General features: G+C 34.2%; 1 long non-coding RNA gene across 2 annotated transcripts; it reads right to left on the bottom strand.

Annotated features, from left to right (window-relative positions):
* Positions 1-5,169: 5,169 nt before the first annotated feature.
* LOC113506946 lies at positions 5,170-6,687 on the bottom strand. Of its 2 annotated transcripts, XR_003401778.1 has the most exons (5): positions 6,572-6,687; positions 6,353-6,466; positions 5,677-5,793; positions 5,449-5,567; positions 5,170-5,221 (listed from the first exon to the last, which is right to left on the bottom strand). It is a non-coding gene; the product is annotated as an uncharacterized LOC113506946 (long non-coding RNA). The 2 variants fall into 2 exon arrangements; XR_003401777.1 differs by lacking the exon at positions 6,353-6,466.
* Positions 6,688-10,450: the final 3,763 nt, after the last annotated feature.

The raw sequence follows: 10,450 nt of genomic DNA, 5'->3' as shown, positions 1-10,450 counted from the left end.
TAATATACCTGGGAGAAAAGTTTCAAAGGGAAGAGTTTCTTGGTGGTACTGATGAAATTATTTTTGCCGGCTTAGGTAGGCTAGATCATACTTACTGGCACTTAGATGGCTTTAGACTACTTATTTAACTCAATAAAAGGTACCGTAGATAAATCTTAAGACGCATCCATTTTGATAGAATCTGAGAAAGGAAGATTGAATCCCACAGCACGTCAGTTAATTGGATCCCTATGATGATTTAGTATCGAATAGGTTTTCGCTTAATTTGTTGCTGACCGTATCATTGACAAGAAAAGACCAATCAATAGGTCACCGTACTAAGATATAATGGATGGTGGCAGAATTACATCGACATCTTTATAAGGAATGATAATATGGTGGAAATGGTTCTGGGGCCTACGGCCGTGTAAGAGAGATGCCTCTCTACGCCGTGTATGGCGCTGTTATGCTTCCACAAACAGGATGATATTACCTTAAGACGTGGTAGTAGAACCATAGGAGAATACTTTGGACTCAAATAAGAAGACCTTTACCATAATCCTTTTTACAGTAGGTTGCATATTACAAAAGATACAAAACATTTAAAATAACTATTTGTGACCTTAATGGCACAAAGATGTTTTGTTACCAACCCAAAATTACAACCAAAACTTGTTGAAATGTCATCTAAATAAAACTCAATCTATTTTTGAAGCTCGTTATTCTAAATGTAATTAAGAATGCTAATAATTAAATAACTTTCGGCGAAGAACAAAGTTTTGGTATTTATAAATTCCGGTAGATTGGAAACTTTTCGATCAGAAATATTTGATGAATATAAATAACACCGCATTGTTATTGGTACATATTTTTATTATTTCAAAGTAAATTTCTAATTATATATAAACTTTTAAATATCGAAACATAACAAGGATTAATACTATTAACTGTTAAAATGATATTACATCACTAATGTAATTCTATGGCGTACAATAGAGAATATTCTATAACCTTTGAGGTTTTTTCATTTGAAGATTTTGGCATTCCGACTATTAAATTGAAGTCTTTTCCTATCTAAAACTATTTATTTGCTTTCAATACTGTATTTGGGAATCAAGATACTAGACAGTTTCGTATTATATGTTTAACATTTAACTATGATTAATTACTTAGTCTCAAAAATGCTATATTGTGGCCGTCAAACTTATCAACAACAACTAATATAATAAGTATTGTAGTCTCTACGTGCTTCCCAATACATTTCTCTCGTAACATTCACGACCCCTCAAATAACTCGGGACAGTAAAAGTTTAACCCTCTGCCACCACGGGTTTTCAAGTCCGTGCCTCTTCGTCCCGCGTCGGATCGTGAGGGTTAACTCCGGGTTTTACTAGCTCTGGATTTTAGTTTAGTGCCGTTGGTTTGATTGCTAGATATATTTCCTATTTGATTCGAGATAATTATGTTTGAGACTTCGAAACTAAGCGATCGTATATAAACCTAACGTAATTAGAAATATTTTATTCGGTCTGCTTGTGGAACCTCGTTAGTAATAAAATATTTATTTGTATTTTAAATCACCATAATAATACAGGTTTTTAGCAGATTTGGATGTGGTTTGAAACGATATTTATTTAATCACTATAACAACCATTATCATTAAAAATATACATTTTCATAATTTTAAGGAGTCCGTTTGACTCCAAAACTAATTCGAGCTATCCCGATAAATACACGTTAGTTAAACACTGCATCATTTAATCACAAATCTACTTTATAAAAATCTCACTTGTTATCATGTGGCCCCATACATTTTGTTTTGACAAAATCGCTCTTATCTCTTACCAAAAATCTGAGTAAAAAATTGAGTAAACCTATGTATATCAAACCTCAAGATTCTCTTAATCGATTCCTGCAGACCAGCAGCTACATGGCACTCGCTTCGAACCCACTACTATTGAACTCCAACACAAGTACGAACTCCACAGACCTCGCCAGCAACTTTCGTAGAGACCCTCACTCACAATGCCATTCATTCCGGATCGACTACAACTTTGGGTTACACTACAAAACTTTTCCTAGTTCGGATTTAGTTTGATTCGGGGATTATGGCAGCTTTGTTATTTTAATACGTGTTTAAGTGTACGTATTGTGTTAAATCATTTTCATACGACTTCAAAAAGGAGAAAGATCGTAATTCGTCTCTATATTATAGTTACTTGAGTATTCATGAACTGATTTTGTTATTTTAAGGGTTCCGTACGTCTGAATACAAAAACGGAACCCTTATAGGATCACTCGTGTGTCTGTCCGTCCGTCGCTTACCGACAATTATCTCCGAATCTATTAGACCGATTAATTTGAAATTTGGTACACATATCAATTCCTGTGACCCAAACACAGAGGTGTGACGTGAGCAGATGAAATCTGTATATGGGGGGTCAATTTTGGGGAAGAAGGGGAAAATTACAAAAAAAAACTGAAAACTGCATCGTGTGGCATATCAAATGAAAGGTCTTGTTTTTTATTGATTTTGTTAAAGTTTCTCTCGGTAGTTTTTCTATTTGAAGTTGCCGTTCTCGTTTTAAATACAGTATTATTTTGTACCAAAATTGAAATATGATGTTATCCAGACAGCCAACCTTCATTATTGGAAGGGCAATCAAAGTTCAAAAATACCGATATAAAGTACTAACGATATTATGAAAAAAATGACAGATTGACGATTCTGACGAAAAACGTCTTAAAACAGTCCGAAATCATTCACCTGTTCAAGTTACACGGTATCAAAGACAGACCCAAAAAAGCTGTCAAAAAAACTAGAACTCTTTGCTTATTATTAATATCATTTTATCCATACAATATGTTTACAAAAACACAACACAAGTACAGAATTCTACTCCAATTTGAACTGTCACCGTTCTCTAGTTATTTTAAGTACATTGTAAAACATTATTAAGTGTCTAAAGTATGTTATAAATTTACAGCGAGTTCATTAAAGTGTTACTTTAAGTACCACACAACATTGTTGTTTTAATTAAATATCTAAGAAGCTTATGCATAGTTACAAAATATACACGAGATGGTTACCTTATATTACACAGAAAAGTTGTAAACTGGGTTTTTTTACGAGATCATATTTTAGTTAATAATTAGCTGTTGTCAGCGATTCCGCCTAATAATCGAAAATGATCCTACGGAGACATAAAATTGGGATAAACAGAATCCTATACGTTAAGCCAGGTAATAAACTATCTCCGTACCATATTACTTCCAAATCCACCCAACAGTTTTTGCGTGAAAGAGTCATCCATCCATTATTATAAAGTCTCGCATTTATAATATAGGTAGGATCAAGATCAATGAAAACATTTAGACGCAGATTTAAGATTTGATTATTATTCTGTATAAGTTCTGGATTAGACGCGTAGGCGTTAAGAACACCGTAAAAGATGTTAGGAATTCGAAATGCAACCCAAAAGGGTCCTATTGAATTCGCTAATAAGCTACTTATTAATTTCATAGAATTCAATATTCATTACCATCTTACTGAATCAATCATTGTTTTCAGTGAGTATAAAAGAAAAATCAGCACTTACCTGAAACAAGAAAAAAAGATCATTAGGACTAATTATAAATAAAAAAAAATATATTATTAGTGAAAAATGGGAAGTAGACGAAGACAAAATATTCTGAATAGGTTCAAATACAACAGAATAGGTTATTAAGAACAGATTTTTCACAAATCGACTCCCCATTCGTCATTTTCCACTTTTCAACAAAAACGAAATCCACTGCTCTGTCCTGACGCAACAAAATATGACAATCAATCGCAATCAATCAATGGACTTCTAAACAAAAAGGTGTCGGGAAACGGTCGCACCGCCATCGTGCCGCAGCGCCACCTAGCGCGCGGAAATTGCAACATCGATCCGTCAGCGAGACCTGAATGGCCGAGTGATGTATTGGGCACCGTCGCCTTGTGTTAGCAACGGAAATGTATGTGCTTTGTATGGCGATTAGGGATGTGGCTGGAGGTAGAGCTGTGGGTTTCGAGTATGGGAATTCTAGATACACATTTGACGGATGTGTTGCTTTTAAGCATGGTTTATTAAATACATGTTAAGTTGTAATCAGTGGCGATTCATAAGAGAGATAAGAAGAATGGGAATCCCTACTAATATTATAAATGCGAAAGAAACTCTGTCTGTCTGTTACGCTTTCACGTCTAAACCACTAAACTGATTTTAAACGAAATTTGGTACAGAGATAGGGTTGACCTTGAGAAAGAACATAGGATAGTTTTTATCCCGGACTTTTGAAGAGTTCGCTTGGAAACGCGATATAACCGACATCGACGAGGGCGAAGCCGCGGGCGAAAAGCTAGTAAATAATGCTTGACTTTATCCCTCACTTTAAAAGAATATACAGTGGTTTCATTTATGTCTAAAACTTAAAGCTATAAAGATTGAAATAGAAACAGTAGGAAGAAAAATAAATGCATCCCATTCAAAAATTCACAACACTATTGTATATTTTTTTTTTAGGTGCCCCTTTGTTTTTAGTTTTTTTTTTAGGGGATCCCACTGCTGGGCAAGGGCCTCTCCCAAACATTTGGGAGGAATTGCCATAATCGCCACGCTTTATTATATTAGCTCTAGTAAAATGTCGAATGCTGAATGCTGGGCGCAAATCGACGTCGAACTACAGCTCTTTCGGCTACCGTCTCGGTTTTACTTGTTTTATTTATTTAGGAGTTCATATAACCACCTATCATCTCATAAAGAATGAGAATGAGAAAAATCAACAAAACTATGAAGTTTAATAATAACGATCAGTTCCATTTCGTGACGTAGAAACATGGTGGACGGTGTTTTCAAGCAAGAGAAAAAAAGTAAGGGTTTCAGTTGAATTTTAACAGCAATCCTTTATTAATATTTATTAAAGTTTATATATATCGGACCCTTGCACGGAATTATATTTGAATTAAAAGTTATTTTTATAAATGGTGACATGAGGCAACTAGCCTATTGCCATCCATTCGACAGCCATCATAAAGAGCAGAATAGGAGCCCAGTATTGGGTCTGTAGGACATGTATAGACTAGTATTATAAGTGGATTAATGTAATAATTAAAATGCTTTCACTTACATATTCCAAGTCAGGAGTCTCGTGAAGATACAATTGTAACCCATAGTATTTTAGCAATTTCCTGAGTCGGACATTTTCACAATCTGGAAACCTGTAATGATAATCGAAAACTAAGTATAACGAAGCTCTAAGTATTTAATAATATAGTTTTCTAATATATATTATGTTTTCAATATATTACATAATAAATGGATGGCGTTGCGTGAAAGTTGTGGAATATATATTAAAGTCAAGGAATATTCGTTTAAGAATGTTCCAAAAATTAATAGTCACAATACAGCTGAGTTATTGGTGTTCTGTTAAAAAAAAAATACATACAGTTTCACGCTTCTCTTGCGTTTAGTTCTTGCTCTGCTTACAACAACTGATGGCTTTCATTTAAAGACTTGAATTATCATTCTGAGAATATGATTTTCTCACCTCCATGTTGCAGGGATCTATAAATCATGTTTTATATTACTTTTTATCAAAAACTATGTTATTACAAATAAATTATAGTAGATTAACAAATAAACAAAAACTTTTTCATAAAATGTATCTACTTACATTTTAAATGCCTGAAATCTTGCACAGACTCAACCGAACCACCTATGTCGCATTTATATAACAATTTGTAGAATCAGACTTGTTTCTTTCTTATTAAAATTCTTATAATCGGGAAACCTGTAATTTTAACAAAATACACAGTTTACTATAATGTTGGAAACTGGAATGGAAATTCTCTGTTTCTATCTATGTATGTATCTATGTTATATAGCATAGGAGGAATTATTTCAAAATATTTGTGTAGAGAAATTTGTCAGGTTGTCAAATAATTATATCTGTAATAAACGCTTTCTCGCGATTAGAAAATCATTCATCATCATTGGCCTAGCCTTTTCCCAACTATGTTGAAGTTGGCTACCAGTCTAACCGGTTTCAGCTAAGTACCAGTGTTTTACAAGGAGTGACTGCCTATCTGACCTCCTCAACCCAGTTACCTGGGCAACACGGTACCCCTTGGTTATGACTGGTTGTGAGACTTTTCAAGCTTCTGACTACCTGTAACGACTGTCAAAGAGACTGTCAAAAGATGTAGGAATATCAGCCATAAAAAGAATCGAATTTAAAATTACAGGGTCCATGTACTACAAAAATCATCCTCAAGTAATGAAGCCGCAAAAGTAAACCTAAAGGCCATGGGTATATACAATCACAAACAACGGTCAAACTCTGAACTAACCTAAGCATTTGGAGACCACCACATACAGATTCTATCTTCACAACCAGTTGCAGTAACAGCAATTTATAAACAACTAGGATTGTTAATTGTTACCTCAGTATTACTGCAAAGTTACTGAAAAAGTGTCGCCAGTGTATACAATTGAAAATGTCTTAAAGGAAACGGTTGAGTTAGGTTAGGACAGTATTTTGTAAAGCATTTACTTAATATAAAACTTACACTGTCTTCCTGGCATTGTTTCTTACTCTGCTTTCACTGCAAGACTGATCCTATGAAGACCTATACTAGGTCGCTGAGCTGTTTGCATGTTGTTGTCACCTTCATGCTCCATGCATCTGTAAATGGAAAACCATAATTTGAAACTTGATTTTGGTTCACTTTTAATCATTATAAGTAGTATATTTATTGATGATGCTTAATTTGATAAGACGGTGCCTGTCAAGGTATTCTTTACCAGCATTTCAATAAGTTGGATATGTGTCATGGTGAATTAGGACTCGTGCACCATAGGTGTAGCAAATAAAAATACGATTTGTTTATCATTATTTTGAACATAACTAATAAAATTTGAGCACTTGCCTAGATCTGAAATTGCGACTGTATTCCCAAAAGTCAGTCTGGGGACCTCTCCACCATTGCATCCAATAAAATAGCTTTTCTTTTGACTAGATCAGAAGGCATTGCTTAGAAATTGAACTAGTCCAGAAAGAACAATAACTACTGCATACACCTAAAATTATAAATAAAAGAAATAAGGCTTAATGTGGTCAACAAAGTGAAGAGACAAGACAAACAACATTAACATTTTAAATCTGCAAATAGATATCCGCACAGCCAATAACACAATATTTACGCTCAAGCATAAAGGGTGGTCAAAACACTGGACACTGGACAAAAATACTGGGTCCTCTGAAATAAGATACCAAATTATGTTTTAAACCAACCCTGTTAAACCATTGAAGAATCCATACAAATACAACAAAGAAAACCAAATTTAGAAAAAAAACTGCATCATATTAATGATCATGATGTTACTCTAGTTCGATTTTTATGTTTAGAATACGGAATCCATAATCTTCAAAGAGTTCAACTCGCTAGCTAATATGGTTCATGAAATACAAACTGGTTATAAATGGACAGATGGCATAGCCTTAGCATAAGGGTTCCATAATGGCACATGTTATTCGCTATAATAGCAATTTTACCCCATTTACATCTGTAGCAAGGGGATACTTGTTAAGTATGTATTTACACGCAACATTTTACACCTACAAATATAAATATTACAAAGTATTCCATTTGATAGCTTGAAGTAACTTGAGCAAAAGATATTATATCTTATCCTCATTCCACTGACAATATATGAGGCATATGGCATTAAATTGAGATGAGAAAAATTTGTTGCTTTTTTTTGGGCGGGCTTCTTTTTCTCTACACAACAACCCTGTCATTGTTTCTTAACATGGAGTCCGTGTATTTTCTTTTGGACTTCTTTAAAAAAGACTTTTGTAATGTGCATTTGAAGTGCCTCTCTTGAATTAGTTATAGTGCTAGCTGTGTTCTATTGTAATATTGGCATAGGTATTAAAGAAAACATGCTGTAGGTACTTTATATTGATTTTATCATTGAAAGTCTAGATTCTTTTATTATTAGCATGGTACTAAGCAAATTGGTGACACACCAATTCTTATACGACAGCCTGATTCGATTTTTCAACGATGTAGCATACACTCATTATTAAAGCGCATACTATTCCATAACCATCGCATTGTCATTTTATGAATTCTTCACAGGTTCGATTAGTTTCAGTATTGATTAAGAATAAAAACGATAAACCTTTGAATTGAATAGCACTTACCCGTATCCAGAGAAAATAAACATTCGCACGCTCAGCATCATTACTCTAATATTAACCCCTTACACAACACACCCCTTTTTTTATTCTATGGATTATTTTGTCCATAATATTAAGGCGTCCTAATTCCTGACGACACGATATGTTAACCGGCGTCAATATTAAAAGCTAGTAAAGCTAGGGTACACGGTCAAAATCATCTCCATTCTAGCTATAGAGTGTAATTTATAAAAAAATAAAGAATTTGGCTATTTGAGTCTCCGATAAAACTGTCACATGTCGTGACAGTAGTGACAGGCAAGAGCGATAGATTATAAAACCGTAAACAAAATTAATCACCGAGTTGCCATTTTTATAGTTAAGTTTTATACTGCAGAAATAATTAAACAAACATCTGTAGACATTACATCTATCCTATATCAAGAGCATTTGTAACATAAAATCTATATAATTTTTTGCGGAAGCTTTTACCTCCAAGATTAGAGGACTGCAACAATTAAACATTTGGTAGCCTCAGTTACCTGTCCGTTAAATAGCGGATCTATTAATGTTAAGCTAAAAATTAATATTACATACATCAAATATAAGCATTTCCAGAATCAGTTTAAATATGTAAAAATAAGTTTCCTACAGTTGTTATACGCTACCATAAATCTGGTAACCCAAGTCCCGAACCCGCCGGACTTCCTATCTGAGAGCTAGTCTAGTTAGTTCTCGTGTCGGAGCCTGAAAAGGTCGGGACGCTTTACTACCCTAATACTTACAAACAAAAAGACCTGTATTAAGCATCACAAAGCTTACCATCGTTCTATCCAAAATGTACACCGATTTAAGCGAGGAAAAGAGGGAGGAGTTAAACTTACTTTTGGATATTCTCAAACTAAAACTGGTTGATGCTGTGGAAGCCAGATCGGCGGAAGCTGTGACAGATGTGGAGAGCATCATCAAGGGGGATTTAAATCAGTTGATAGTATTGAATACTATGCAGTGGATCAGGTTACGACTGAATGGGAAAAATCCCCATAACAACCCTGTAAAAAAGATATTGGAGGATATTAAGTCTGCAACCTACAAGTGGTTGGAAGCTCGTGACGGTGTCGTCACCGAAGAGTCGAGGCGCTCCGTGGAGAGAATTTTCGCTACCATTTATAGCATGTAAAAGGCTAGCAATCTATCGTTACCGCGCCAAGTAACGTGTGCTATATGGAACCCCGCAAGCTTTCATGTCCCAGTGCAATGTTAAATTATTTTTATGTTTCCTGATTGAATCTTTCTCTCTCTCTCACTATCAAATATCAGGTGGACTACTGTGGCACAGACTTACTAAATCTTCAAACCAACAAGTTCAACAAGCTGCTCTGAAAATATCAAACAAGTTTAAAATACTTATAAGATCAACGGTTATCGTTCAAAACTTCTTAAGACCTAAGGAATCAGCATGTGGAGAATAAGGCAGTAAACGAAAAACATAGAACAAGATCAATTACATCATATGAAAATGGAGTACATCTGGGTATTAAACCAAATTCAAAGCGATGTTATAAGAAACCTTTGGCTTTGCAAACGTCTATGCTTATGCGATGACAGGAATAGTAACAGAGAAAGCGTTTTATATAAAGCTACAAGTCAAACTAAATATTTTCCAAATTGAGTAACAAATATGATTCTGTCAATTGATTTGATATTTTTTTAATTCATAATTATGTAAAATTTAATTGAAGTTGGTTTTTTAATTACTTCCTTGTATTTTATTTTACTTTCGATCATGTGCTTATATGACCCGGCTTTGTGTGTTGTGCAAATAAAAGTCAAAATTTAACAGTTGTATTTATTTGCTTCGCAACAACCTGTTTACGTCAAATTACCATAATTCATAACTTTTAGCTTTCTGATAAATTCTGAAGTTTCGGACACCTGTTGCATGAATATGCCACATGCTTTTTCTAAATTGTCATTTTAGAAATTGATTTACAATTAGCGACTGGAGTGAGTATGTGCACAGCGAATACTTTTAGATTTTTTTATTGAACTATTTAAAAAAATCACTCATATAAACAAAAACAAAGGTGATGCCGTTTCAAAAATCTAAATCAATAAGTTCTGGCATGCGCAAGCTACCTATTAGCGATATATACTTACGGGATAAGTAGAGAAGGCTTGGTTAACGAAAAATAATAATAAACAAAAACAATACTTGGAGACCAATACAAAATGACAATCTGCAGTCAAATACTGCAGCTGA

Source organism: Trichoplusia ni, unplaced genomic scaffold (genome assembly GCF_003590095.1).
Source record: "Trichoplusia ni isolate ovarian cell line Hi5 unplaced genomic scaffold, tn1 tig00000164, whole genome shotgun sequence".
Taxonomy (NCBI): Eukaryota; Metazoa; Arthropoda; class Insecta; order Lepidoptera; family Noctuidae; genus Trichoplusia; species Trichoplusia ni.
The sequence above is the reverse complement of the archived record's forward strand: the minus strand, read 5'-3'. Positions and strand labels throughout refer to the sequence as shown.